Source organism: Tachypleus tridentatus, unplaced genomic scaffold (genome assembly GCF_004210375.1).
Source record: "Tachypleus tridentatus isolate NWPU-2018 unplaced genomic scaffold, ASM421037v1 Hic_cluster_2, whole genome shotgun sequence".
NCBI classification, from domain to species: Eukaryota; Metazoa; Arthropoda; class Merostomata; order Xiphosura; family Limulidae; genus Tachypleus; species Tachypleus tridentatus.
In genome coordinates this window covers 27,331,486-27,343,343 of record NW_027467782.1, presented here as the reverse complement: position 1 = coordinate 27,343,343, position 11,858 = coordinate 27,331,486, and the positions used below count along the sequence as shown (strand labels likewise).

At 33.2% G+C, this 11,858-nt stretch overlaps 1 long non-coding RNA gene across 1 annotated transcript; it reads left to right on the top strand.

The window, feature by feature from the left end:
- Window positions 1-310: 310 nt before the first annotated feature.
- On the top strand, window positions 311-4,263 carry LOC143242974 (uncharacterized). Its single transcript, XR_013023533.1, has 3 exons — window positions 311-533; window positions 3,758-4,072; window positions 4,166-4,263. It is a non-coding gene; the product is annotated as an uncharacterized LOC143242974 (long non-coding RNA).
- The last annotated feature ends 7,595 nt before the right edge of the window (window positions 4,264-11,858 follow it).

Below are 11,858 nucleotides of genomic sequence, written 5' to 3'. Positions count from 1 at the left end.
ACTTTGAAGGGATCCCAGACCTGTAACTTCTAAATAAAGTGCATTTTGTTTTATGACGTCAGTCCGCGTATTTTGAACAGTCCTCGTACGACTGGATATTTCTGTCCTTCTTGGTAACCCTGCAGGTTCCACGTAAGTAAACTTTTTTACTCTTTTTACGAATTACTTAAATCTTATGTAATTGCATGCTTATTGGCACTATTAATTTTTTTATTACATGCTTATGTAATTGACACTTGGCGGTAATTTAAATATCAACACATAACAATATGTTTTTAATTGGGTTAAAGCAAATTAAGCGATGACCTCATTCGCCAAAATAAAGGTGCATATTAAAACGAAAATATTTTTAATAAATATAAAGTTATTTTGTACTTCTGGTTAAGTGTTAAGGTAACTTCGGTCATTAGGTTCATAAAACCAACATTACATGTAAACAATCAGGCATGTGTCTAAGCTTCTGAGAAATGTACAGTCAAAGGAAATCTTTGTGGCTGACGTTTGTACTTGTGAAACAGAAAAGCATGGAAGCTGTAAGTTTTTATGTTTGTGCATAGCACGTGTAATTGTTTAAATGTCTGTTAAAATTAACTTACTTTCCTTCCAACACTGATAGCATTAAAATATTAATATTCTTAGGTTTTCATATTTAGATAAAAATACATATCTAACTGAACTTTTGTATCATGCATTTATTCATATTTTTTTACTTTATGATATTCTGTATCCTAACACGATAAAAAAAGACAATTTTTTTCAAACTAGATAGGATGGAAACTTTTAATCTAATTAAGAAAGATGTATCATTTGTAACAACAAATAAAAACTAGTTTATCATTTATTGTAAGAAAAGAGCGATTTTAGTGTTAATTATTAACAGTAAGAAACGAAAGGATAAGAAGCCCATTCCCTTTTAGTCCTTCATATTTTGTTCCTGTAATCTGCCTTCAGTGATTCAATCGTATAAAAGGGATCAGGCTTTTATCCATTTTCTTTTAGTGTCTCACTCATTGTTTTTCTGGTCTGTCTTCAGTAGTCCTATATGTCTGTGGACTCAAACCGATAATAAAACGGTTTCGTAATGACAAGAAACCCACTTGCAGTTAAAATGTACGAAAGTCTAAACGTTGTTCACCGCTTTATTTTGGTAAAAGTGTTATCACCATACCAGCCGTCCTGAAACTGGTTTTCGATACCCGTGATGGGCAGAGCATAAGCAAACAGTAATCTTATCATGTAAAAGTAATATGTTGTGAAACATTTCAATACACATCCTGAAGAAAATGACGTTAGATAAGTAAATATTTATTTTTCTTACCGAATACATTCAAAGTAAACTTTTAGATTTTCCTTTATCCTTCTTTGAGGTTAATTAAGCAGAAATCACAAACTCAGAGTTAATGTTTTCAGAATCTAAATGTAAATAATAACACATGATATTGTTTATTCTCTAAGTGTTGGGATGTAAGCGTCTTTTCTAATCTAGCAATGTGAGAATTCAATGAAACACACTCTTCGTAAAAGATGTAATATTAAAAGTACGTTAGGCCTAACACAACGGCTCACGACCAATATATTTAATTAAATTCATGTTTTGCTGGCTTAGAAAAAGCGTTCAAAATTAAGCTGTCCTATATAGATAATATAATAAATATAAAATTAGATAATTATGCTGTCCTTATAACTGACTTAGAATTAAATAATTAAAATCTCCAAAGTTGTTGAAATACAACGAGGTTAGTTAATCAGTGATGTCGAGAAACCCACTTGTTGAGAAATTTATATGCACAAACGGCTCGTTTAGGTTGAGAAAATATTTTACATAGAAGAGCGAACAACGTTTCGACCTTCTTCGGTCATCGTCAGGTTCGCTCTGCTATGTAAAATATTTTCTCAACCCAAACAAGAGGTTAGTTAATCATATTTCTTGATTAAATTATCTACCACGTTGTTTAAAAACATTTATGTAAATTATTTCACGAATAAATAATCTTTTCAAAGTGTATCTTTATTGAAAGGTTTTAAATAATTCGTGTTTACTTTAAAATCTAATAAAAAACACCTTAAGTGGGAAAAAAGTGTGGCTAAAAATGGATTGAGCGTGCGAATTAAAGATATCAAATCAAATTTGGAGGCCAAACTTGTAGCTACATTTATGCCTTTGGTAATAATTTTACAGCTGGTATTCATTCATTAGTCAGTTTGACCGCGTGTTATATTTTATGTATTTTGTTTTACTCACCATCACGCCCAAAGCTGAATGAAAATCGCAGAATGGCTGACTAATGAATGTATATTGGCTGTAAAATTGTTACTAATGTTTATTACAAGTTAATCCGCCATTGGTGACTCATTAGGTACTGACTGTAACATGCACTTGCATGGGACTTGTGGGACAGTTTAGTGTCAACTTGAATGTCTGGTCAGTTAACTATTTATTGCACAATAAAACTTCTAGATAATTATTTGCTATGCTATTATGCATAAACCTACTTAACTGTTCATCTGATAGTTTTGTATATAGACCATAATAGGGCACATTATTAGAGATGGAGCAATGGTAAATTAAAATATTAAAACTAATATAAATAGTTAGTGTTTTTCCCACTGTATACAGAAAACTTGCATACTGTCCTTATACTAATTTATGTAAGTGTTCAAGAAATGTAACACTTTCCTTTACCTCAGAGCAAAATATAACCCTGGAATTAATAAAGTTGATAACCATAAACCAAAACTTGTTCTTGTTAATAAAGTACCAAAACAGATGTGGAGAAACTGTAAGAGGCTTATAAATAATAGAAAAGCATTAGTATCAAAGTTGAATGTAGCTACCAAATGCTGGGTTTCACAACTTTACAGTGTGATGAAGTTTGCAAGGAAGGGAGTTTAAAAGAAGGAAAATCTCAGGTTTCAGACAATATATTTATGATTTTGTAAACTTCAAAAAATTGAGAATCTTAGGAATCTATAGATTTATTACTCAGTTTTATACACTGAATAACTGTATACACATATGCTGAAAACACTGCACAACAAAGTGTTTGCTTCCTGAACACTGTTGGGTGTTCCTTGTAGATTTTGGATGCTGATCACAAAATCACATCCAAATTTGCCCATCATGTACTGTTTCATCAAAATCTTCAATTTCACCAGAACATTGCTACAATGGAAAAACGATATCAGGGCAAGTGGAATCTGTCAATGCTTGCTGACTAGTGTTGAATACTCCAACGTGATGCACCAGACATTGAATACAAACAAAAATCAGGAGCAAAACACTTTTAATTATGTTGAACTTAATAGCGTATTAGAAACATAAATGCAGTTAAATACGTTATTGCCAGTAAACTGTCTATTTCTCAGAGTTCCTACGTGATGTAGCAAAACCAAAACTATATTTGTGCATTCCCACCAGGTACCTGTCACAATCAGCAAAACTTTTCAGGAAGCAAAACTTTTCAAAAGTTGTGCAGTGAAATTTAATAGTCTATACCTAACTGTATTCACATATGCTGAAAATTTAATAGTCTACCATCTTGATAGTTATTACAATGGAATAAAAATCAAATTATGGGCAAAAGTTTCAGTTTTTTGCTTACTCTTATCTGAAACAAATGGTTGTAAAGATCAAAAGAACTTTTAATATCTCATCATATAAGATATTTTGGAGGAAAGTTTAAGGGATATATTAAGTTTTTCAAAGCTTAATGTTATTTACCTCTTTCAGTTAACAGTTATTCTATTATTTTGACAGGTGACTTTTTCTCAAGTCCATTATCTGATTTTAGATGAAGTTGACAGAATGTTAGACATGGGTTTTGTGCCTGCTGTGAAAAAAAAATGGTGGACGATCCTTCCATGACAGTAAAATTGAAGCATCAGACTCTCATATTTAATACTACATTTTCTGAAGAAATATAGCGACAAGCAGCGGAGTTTCGTAAGCCAGATTATTTAATTTTAGCAGTTGGTGTTGTTGGCTCTGCTAATATGGATGTCAAACAGAATTTCTACCAAGTCCAGCAATATGAGAAGAGGCAGAAACTCATAGAAATATTAAACAATTCAGGTATTAGGAAAATTAGAAAATTAGGTATTAGCAATAACTTGTTATTGCTCAAATTGCTTTGAATTAATTTTTTAATATTGGAAATTATTGCAGTTTGCTACAAATGCAACAAAGAGAGACACATGAGTAGAGATTATCCAAAAGTAGTGGATCAAGACTGAATGAAGAAAAAGGTAAATATAATGTTTTGAGAATTAACATTTTTCTAAAATAGAGGGATTAGTCAATGAAAAGTTGCCCATGATACATACAAATGAGTGTTACTGTGACAGATTTTGTTAGAGTTGGTAATTCTCTCTTGAAATCAAATGATTGCTTGTGCTTACTGTTTAACAATGTAAAACAAAAAGTGAAAAGGAATTTAAATATAAAAAATGTTTGCCTCTATATCTATTGGAAAAATACTTGGTCCAAAGGGAAAATTGGCCAAAGGTTACAGGTATTAAATAATATTCATGTGAGAGAACCAGAATAAAATATAGGTTTGCAGATGTTAACTTTAACTTCTTGCACACAGATAAATGGATGAAGCTGTGATGTAAGACAGCTAACAGAAGATTAACAACAAGCAACAGATAAAATGTTTCTACTGTTGATTTTAGACTTTTTGATAAATTCTCCTAGGTGTTTATTGGTATGCTGAAAATCAGAATGCTCAGAGAGACCTATTTATACAGACAAACCAAAATCTAGATGAAGTTCCAACATAAGTTATTAGACCAGGTTACCAAAAGATTGGCATTCATATGGACAATATGGCTTTGGAGATGATGGAATTTGTGTGCTTCCAGGGTCGAGCTGATTCTCACCTAAAAATCTTGTTTGGAGGAACTGTAATGGAGTATAACAACACTTGGAGGATGATGCATCCTCCATGCTCAGTATCTACATTCAAGCACTTGTACTCAAAATTACTACATTCTTTTCCTCTGAACCAAACAGTTAACTCTTCAGTTTTGTTGTATTGTGATGTACATTTAGTTGAAATATCTTTCGGTATGATTGCTTATGTGTTTTACAACTTACTCTCTATATCTCTTCTGTAATCAAGATGAACTTTTGTGGGTACAAGTTTAAATTTTAAACATGTTAGTTTTGTGTTTCAACAGCTGAAATTATTTTGAAATGGTTAAATACCTACCCCCCTCCACTCTCTCTGTCTCGGTATATGTTTTACCCTGGAGGGTCAGGTTCTACTTGACCACTTCCTCCTCCCTGTATTTATATTGGTCTTACAGTAATATAATTTAGACTGAAAATTATTTTGGTCCTTTTCAGGGCAATTTCCATGTATTTTGGTACATTTATAGTTGTTATTTTGCCATAACAGCATAATGTCAAGTTTGTTGGTGGCACTTTATTTATTTTTTATTGTTATTATTTTTTATTAATTTATGCTATTTTTACTTATTTATTTTCATTTTTATGTTTAAAATATAAATTGACTGGGGAGAGATGTTTAGGACCAGCTTCATCACGTATGAGGTACCTATCTAGTTTGCATAGTAATTCATTTTTCATCCAGTTTTTATGAAAGTATGTTATTGTACTATGTAGGAGTCTATCTAGTATGGTTGGTGTGTTTGAGTATTTATGTATGAATTTTGATGATGTTGTTCTTGGAACTCTATCTATATGCTGTTGTAAGAAGTGTGTTTTGGATTGTTTGTAGTTTGGTTTTCATTATTTTATTGCTTACAGTTATCCATGCTGGAGCTGCACAATCTATTACTGGTCTAATATATGTTTTATAGATTTTTAGTATGTTATCTGTAGATGCTCCACTGTTTTTACCAGTTAGACTTCCAGCATAGTTAGTTCTTCACCAGACTTTATTCTTAATTTCGTTAATATGATTGATCCAAGTTAATTTAGAATCGTAAGTTAGACCTATAATTTTGCCGTTGAGGCAGTCTGAAGTAGTGTGCCATTCATATATAATTCTGGCAGTTGTTTTTTGTTTTGTCAATTTCGTAAAGACTACGAGTTGTGTTTTTGCTGTGTTCATTTTTATTTTTGACAGTATTCGCTTATTCTATTTAGTTGCGGTTGTATGTTAGTGGCTGCTACTATTGGTATTATAGCACTTTTCCAGACTGCCACATCATCTGCGAACTGTGAAGAGAATCCATGATTTGGATCCTTCAATGGTAAATTAAACGTTTACATACATGATGAAGAGTATAAGGCTAACTAACCCTCCCTGTGGGACACCAGCCTCTGGAGTAAAGTACACAGAAAAGGTATCCTCAACATTTATTCTTCACTTTCTATTTTCCAAAAAGTTGGACAGCCAGCAAATAATTCCACGCGGTAGTCCCATTTCAATCATTTGGAACCTTAAACCATCATGCCATACACTGTCAAATGCTTTCTCGATATCAAGGAAGCAAGCAACAGTACATTCTATATTGTTGAAGCTGTTTATTATAGTTTCACTTAATCTAATTAAATGATCTGTTGTTTGTCTAAATTTCCTAAATCAATTTTGTTCTTTTGGTAATTTTGATGTTATCTCCAAAAATGTGGAGAGTCTATTACTGATTATTCTTTCGAGAATTTTGCCAATACAGGTTAAAGGAAAAAATGTGTTGGTGAAACATACTGGCCTACTTTTTACAAATTAATATAAATCAAACATAATTATGTGAATCACACATACTTACATTACAATTTTCAATGCCTTTTGCTTTACGCCGCATCTTCAGTTGCTTCCTGATAGCACGAGCCATTTTAACCTAATGTCTGGAACAGAGTAAACTTAAAACTCAATAAATCACTAAATTAAAACATACAAGTTTAATAAAAGTTTTGGTTTATCAAAACGTGAATATGTGGGTAAATAGATAACTAAGTGTACTTACGTTTAAATCCTACTCTCAAAAACGGTTAGAAACGTTCTATTTTGCTAAGCAACCGAATAACAATATCTCAGAATAGAACGATGCTATAAGACATAGTATAAGTGTTGTAACCAATCAAATTTAGCTAGGAACAAGCGACACTTTACAAAACGAAAAGAAAAATGAATATATTTTCTAAACCTAACAAATGTTTAAGTAATCCCCTTTTAACACATTTTTCATAATTCTTACAACCACTTTATTTTTATTAATTTTGCCAAAATTAATTCAAATAAGGAGTTACATTACATGCAGTAAAACCTACATGACAAGTTTGTTGTTGTTTTTTTTTAAATTTCGCACAAAGCTACACAATGGGCTATCTGTGCTCAGCCCAACACGGCTATCGAAACCCGGTTTTTAGCGTTGTAAGTCTACAGACATTCCGCTGAGCCACTGGGTAGCAAATGACAAGTAATTAGAAACATGAATCAGTAATGGCATGTTTAATTATATTTAGGCACGGCATGGCCAAGCGAGTTAAGGCATGCTACACGTAATCTGAGGGTCGCGGGTTCTCATCCCCGTCGCACCAAACATGCTCGCCCTTTCAGCTGTGGGAGCGTTATAATGTGACGGTGAATCCCCCTATTCATTGGTAAAAGAGTAGTCCAAGAATTGGCAGTAGGTGGTGATGACTAGCTGTCTTCTCTCTACTTTTACACTGCTAAATTAGGGTCGGCTAGCACAGATAGTCCTCGAGTAGCTTTGTGCGAAATTCAAAACAAACAAACAATTATTTTATGAGTTTTAACTACTTACGTCTAAATTCAGTGATTAATTAGTACCCAGTTTATGTTTTGATTTGCTGCTTTCTTGTTTTCTTAAAAATACAGGCCATCAGTGTGCGTATGTGTTTTCTTACAGTAAAGCCACATCGGACTATCTGCTGAGTTCATCGAGGGGAATCGAACCCATGATTTTAACGTTGTAAATCCGTAGACTTACCGCTGTACCAGTGGGAGACATTGGTTATGATAAAAGAAAATTAATTACCTAAACCTCATGTTCTATGCCTTTAGGGGCGGTTTGTTTGTTTTCGAATTTCGCACAAAGCTACTTAATGGGTATCTGCACTAGTCGTCCCTAATTTAGCAGTGTAAGACTAGAGGGAAGGCAGCTAGTCATCACCGCCAACTTTTTAGCTACTCTTTTACTAACGAATACTTGGATTGACCGTCATTATATAGCGCCCCACGACTGAAAGGGCAAGCATGTTTGGTGCGACGGGGAAGCGAACCCACGACCTTCAGATTACGAGTCGCATGCGTTAACCCATCTGCCCGTGCCGGGCCCTATAGGGACGGAATGTATGTTGTTTACCTGATTTAAATTTTATTTTGTAGACTGTATTACTCATCATTAATTTAGGTGTTTGAACAGGTTGTTTTAAATGTTTCACTTGTGAATTTCTTTCACGAAACGCGAATTTCAGTGAAGCTAGAAAAAAATTGATGAAAAGGTCTACTTTATTCTTTGTTTTATTACTCTAACAACATACCAGTTTCTATCATTAACGTTTCAGCACTAAACGTTTAGTCATACTTCACAATCGGTTAATGCTATTTTATTTTATTTGTCCACACCCTCTACACCCTCTCACATACAATAATAATAAAGGTGTGATTTTAACTTGATATAAGTTAAGTTCAAAGCTACACAATGGGCTATCTACGCACTGCCCACCACGAGTTTCTAGCGTTGTAAGTCCGCAGACATTCTGTTGTGCCACCAGGAGGGCTTAAATGTGCGTGCTAGCTAATTTCATAATTTCCGAAATATCCAGTGATTTCAATACACCCCTTCTGAATGTCGGCATTTGCACATTAGAAAAAAAAACAACTTATTTTTCTTGTCTAAAAATACTTTTCCACGCATTTTTCTTAAGATAATTTGAACATTTCGTATTTGGTCAAAGAATTATTGATGTTGATTAAATAACATTAAAATATTATAGGTGTTTTGGTTGTGTTGTGCACCACTTGGAGGGTGAGATACTATTTCTTCTTCTAGAACTCTTCTTCCATAACACTGTGCAATCTGCATTATTTTTGTTTATAAAATGTGCAAACATCCCACGCTGATTTTCAGTAAATCAAATAAATTGATAATTAAGTAATCAATATATGTGTTACTATCAAGATAAGGATTATTTTTCTTTGCTTGTTGATAAGCGCAAAGCTGCACAATTGGCAATCTGTTTTGTGCTCAACACAGGCGTCGAGGTCGCACCCGTGTTTGCACGTTGCAAATCCACTGACTTACCATGCTCTCCGCCGGGTGGCTTTCTTCATATTAAAGGAACACAGTTGTTTTTTTAATCCCAAACATTGTATATTAAAATGCTTTATACACGCAACATAACTGGATTGTTTATATAAATATTTATTTACTTATCAGTTACATGTCGCCACAGCACTACGTACATATTTCCAGAGGTGAAATATTTATAAAGTCTTTAGGTCATTTTAAACTTATCATTTTGTAACCAAGATTATTTGAGTGTGTGAATAATATTGTTCTCCTTCGCCAAATTTATGATTTTGACCAACTATTTAATGTTACAAATTTCTTTTATTTTCTTTGGGTTACTAGATGATGAATAAAGAAGAACTCAAAAGCTCATAAAATTGGAAACAATATTTTCTAGTACCTTAAACATTGTCATCTCCAAAATCTGGGCCCGGCATGGCCAGGTGGATAAGGCACTCGACTCTTAATCTGAGGAGTCGTGAGCTCGAATCCAGGTTATAATGTGACGGTCAATCCCACAATTTGTTGGTAAAAGAGTGGCCCAAGAGTTGGCGGTAATGACTAGCTATCTTCTCTCCAGTCTTACACTGCTAAATTAGGGACGGCTAGCGCAGATAGCTCTCGAGTATCTTTGCGCGCAATTCAAAACAATCCAAAATCTGGTGTTGGCTATCGATGATGTTTTGCAGCTACAACTCTGAAGAAGAAAAGAAATATTTTGAAAGCCACATGAATGACATACATATCAACGTTCATATTATAACTGAAAACAAAGAAAATGAAACAATGATGATTTTAGATTAAATAAATAGAAAAACAACAAAGTCGCACGCCTTAACACGCTTGGCCATGCCGGGCCCCTCAAGAAATAAATAAAAATAGTTTGTATTCCACTGTGATATGAATAAATTAAAAAAAAAGAAAGATGTAAAAAGGTCATTAGAACATCCAGAAATAGCAACATCTAAAAATAGCTCAAAATCATTAAAAATCACCAAAAAAGACAAACATTTTACAATTCTCTACTTTTATATTGACTCTAAATCTTAAATTTTGCCTCTACTTGAGGGTAGTAGTAATACAGAAGGTGTTTCTCCTTTACCTGGATGTAGAAAAAAAAAGAAATCTCTTCCATAACCCCCCCCCGCTAGTAGAGCAGTATGTCTACGGATTTGCAACGCTAAAATCAGGGGTTCGATTTCTCTCGGTGGGCTCAGTAGATCGCTCGATGTGGCTTTGCAATAATAAAACGCACACAACATGCATCTTTTCCCTACACTGCATTTCATGGTACAAAATCACTTCAGTTTGTCAAAAATTTAATTCAAATATTGTGAAAAATGTACAGAATTGTCAAAAAGATAATATAACAAAAAAGAAAAACCACAAAAAATAATAAGTATTATAAAAATAGTCATGAATCATTAAAGTTTTTAACCCTCAAAAATGAAAATAACAGTCATTGCTACAAAATGCTAACGTACGTTAACATGAAATTACAAGTTCAATGAAACGATTTTTCTGATTATTTCAACAGTTATTCTCTTATAAACATCCGTAAGATGGGTTGTGATGACTAGCTGCCTTTCTTCTAGTCTTACACTGCTAAATTAGGGACGGCTAGCACAGATTAGCTCGACTAGCTTTGTGCGAAATTCAAAAACAAGCAAACAAAACCTGGGTTTAGTTCACGAAGTTTCGATTGTAACGGCATTTCATTAACATATATTTATTTTAATATGAACGTTTGTTTTAGTTAAGTATATATTAATATTTGGAAAAGCACGCCACTTCTTGTGTTAAATATGTATTGTGAAATTCTCATCTGTTATATAAATTTGTAGAAGATTCTAGAGTAAAGAATCATCAATTGAAGATATGTGTATTTAAGTTCTAGTGACTGCCAGTATTGTTGCCAACTGAAATTTCTAGAACCTTGTCTAATGATTATAAAAGATAGTCAGCACAGATAGCCCATTGCGCAACTATATACTTAATTACAAAGAAATAAACCTTTTGTTTTATATATATCAAGAATAAGATAAACACTAAAGTACAGCAAGAATCATGGTATTACTGGAATAATTCCTGTATTTGTTTTTTGTCTCCTGTGATACATATAACATTAAAGTTGGATATCTGAGCCATATAAAGCTTTGTTTGATATCATTGTAACAATGAAAATGTAGTTTGTTGTTGATTGTTTTTCACAGAATTTTTCAATCCAAAAGCTGGATTTGGCTGAGACAAAATGAATCAATACATACCCATATGTGGCCTTAATTTGATTTTTACAAACACTACTCTCATTAGTCATTACTCGCAGGAACAATTTCTGTATTATAGATGCTTGTCCTTTTTTCTGCTCCCTCAGTGGGGCAGTGATACATCCACATACCTCATAATGCTAGAAACCAGGTTTTGATACCCACAGTGAGCAGAGCACAGATAGCCCATCATGTGGCTTTATGCTTAAATTTAAACATATCCTTTCTTCCTAAGTTATTTTGACTTAAACTTTAAATTTGGTAAAATAATGTATAGCATTAGATTCTGATGGGGACAGTGAAGATGAGTTATTTGAAACCAAAAGCATGTAAACAAAATTCAGCAGTACTGAAATAAATTTT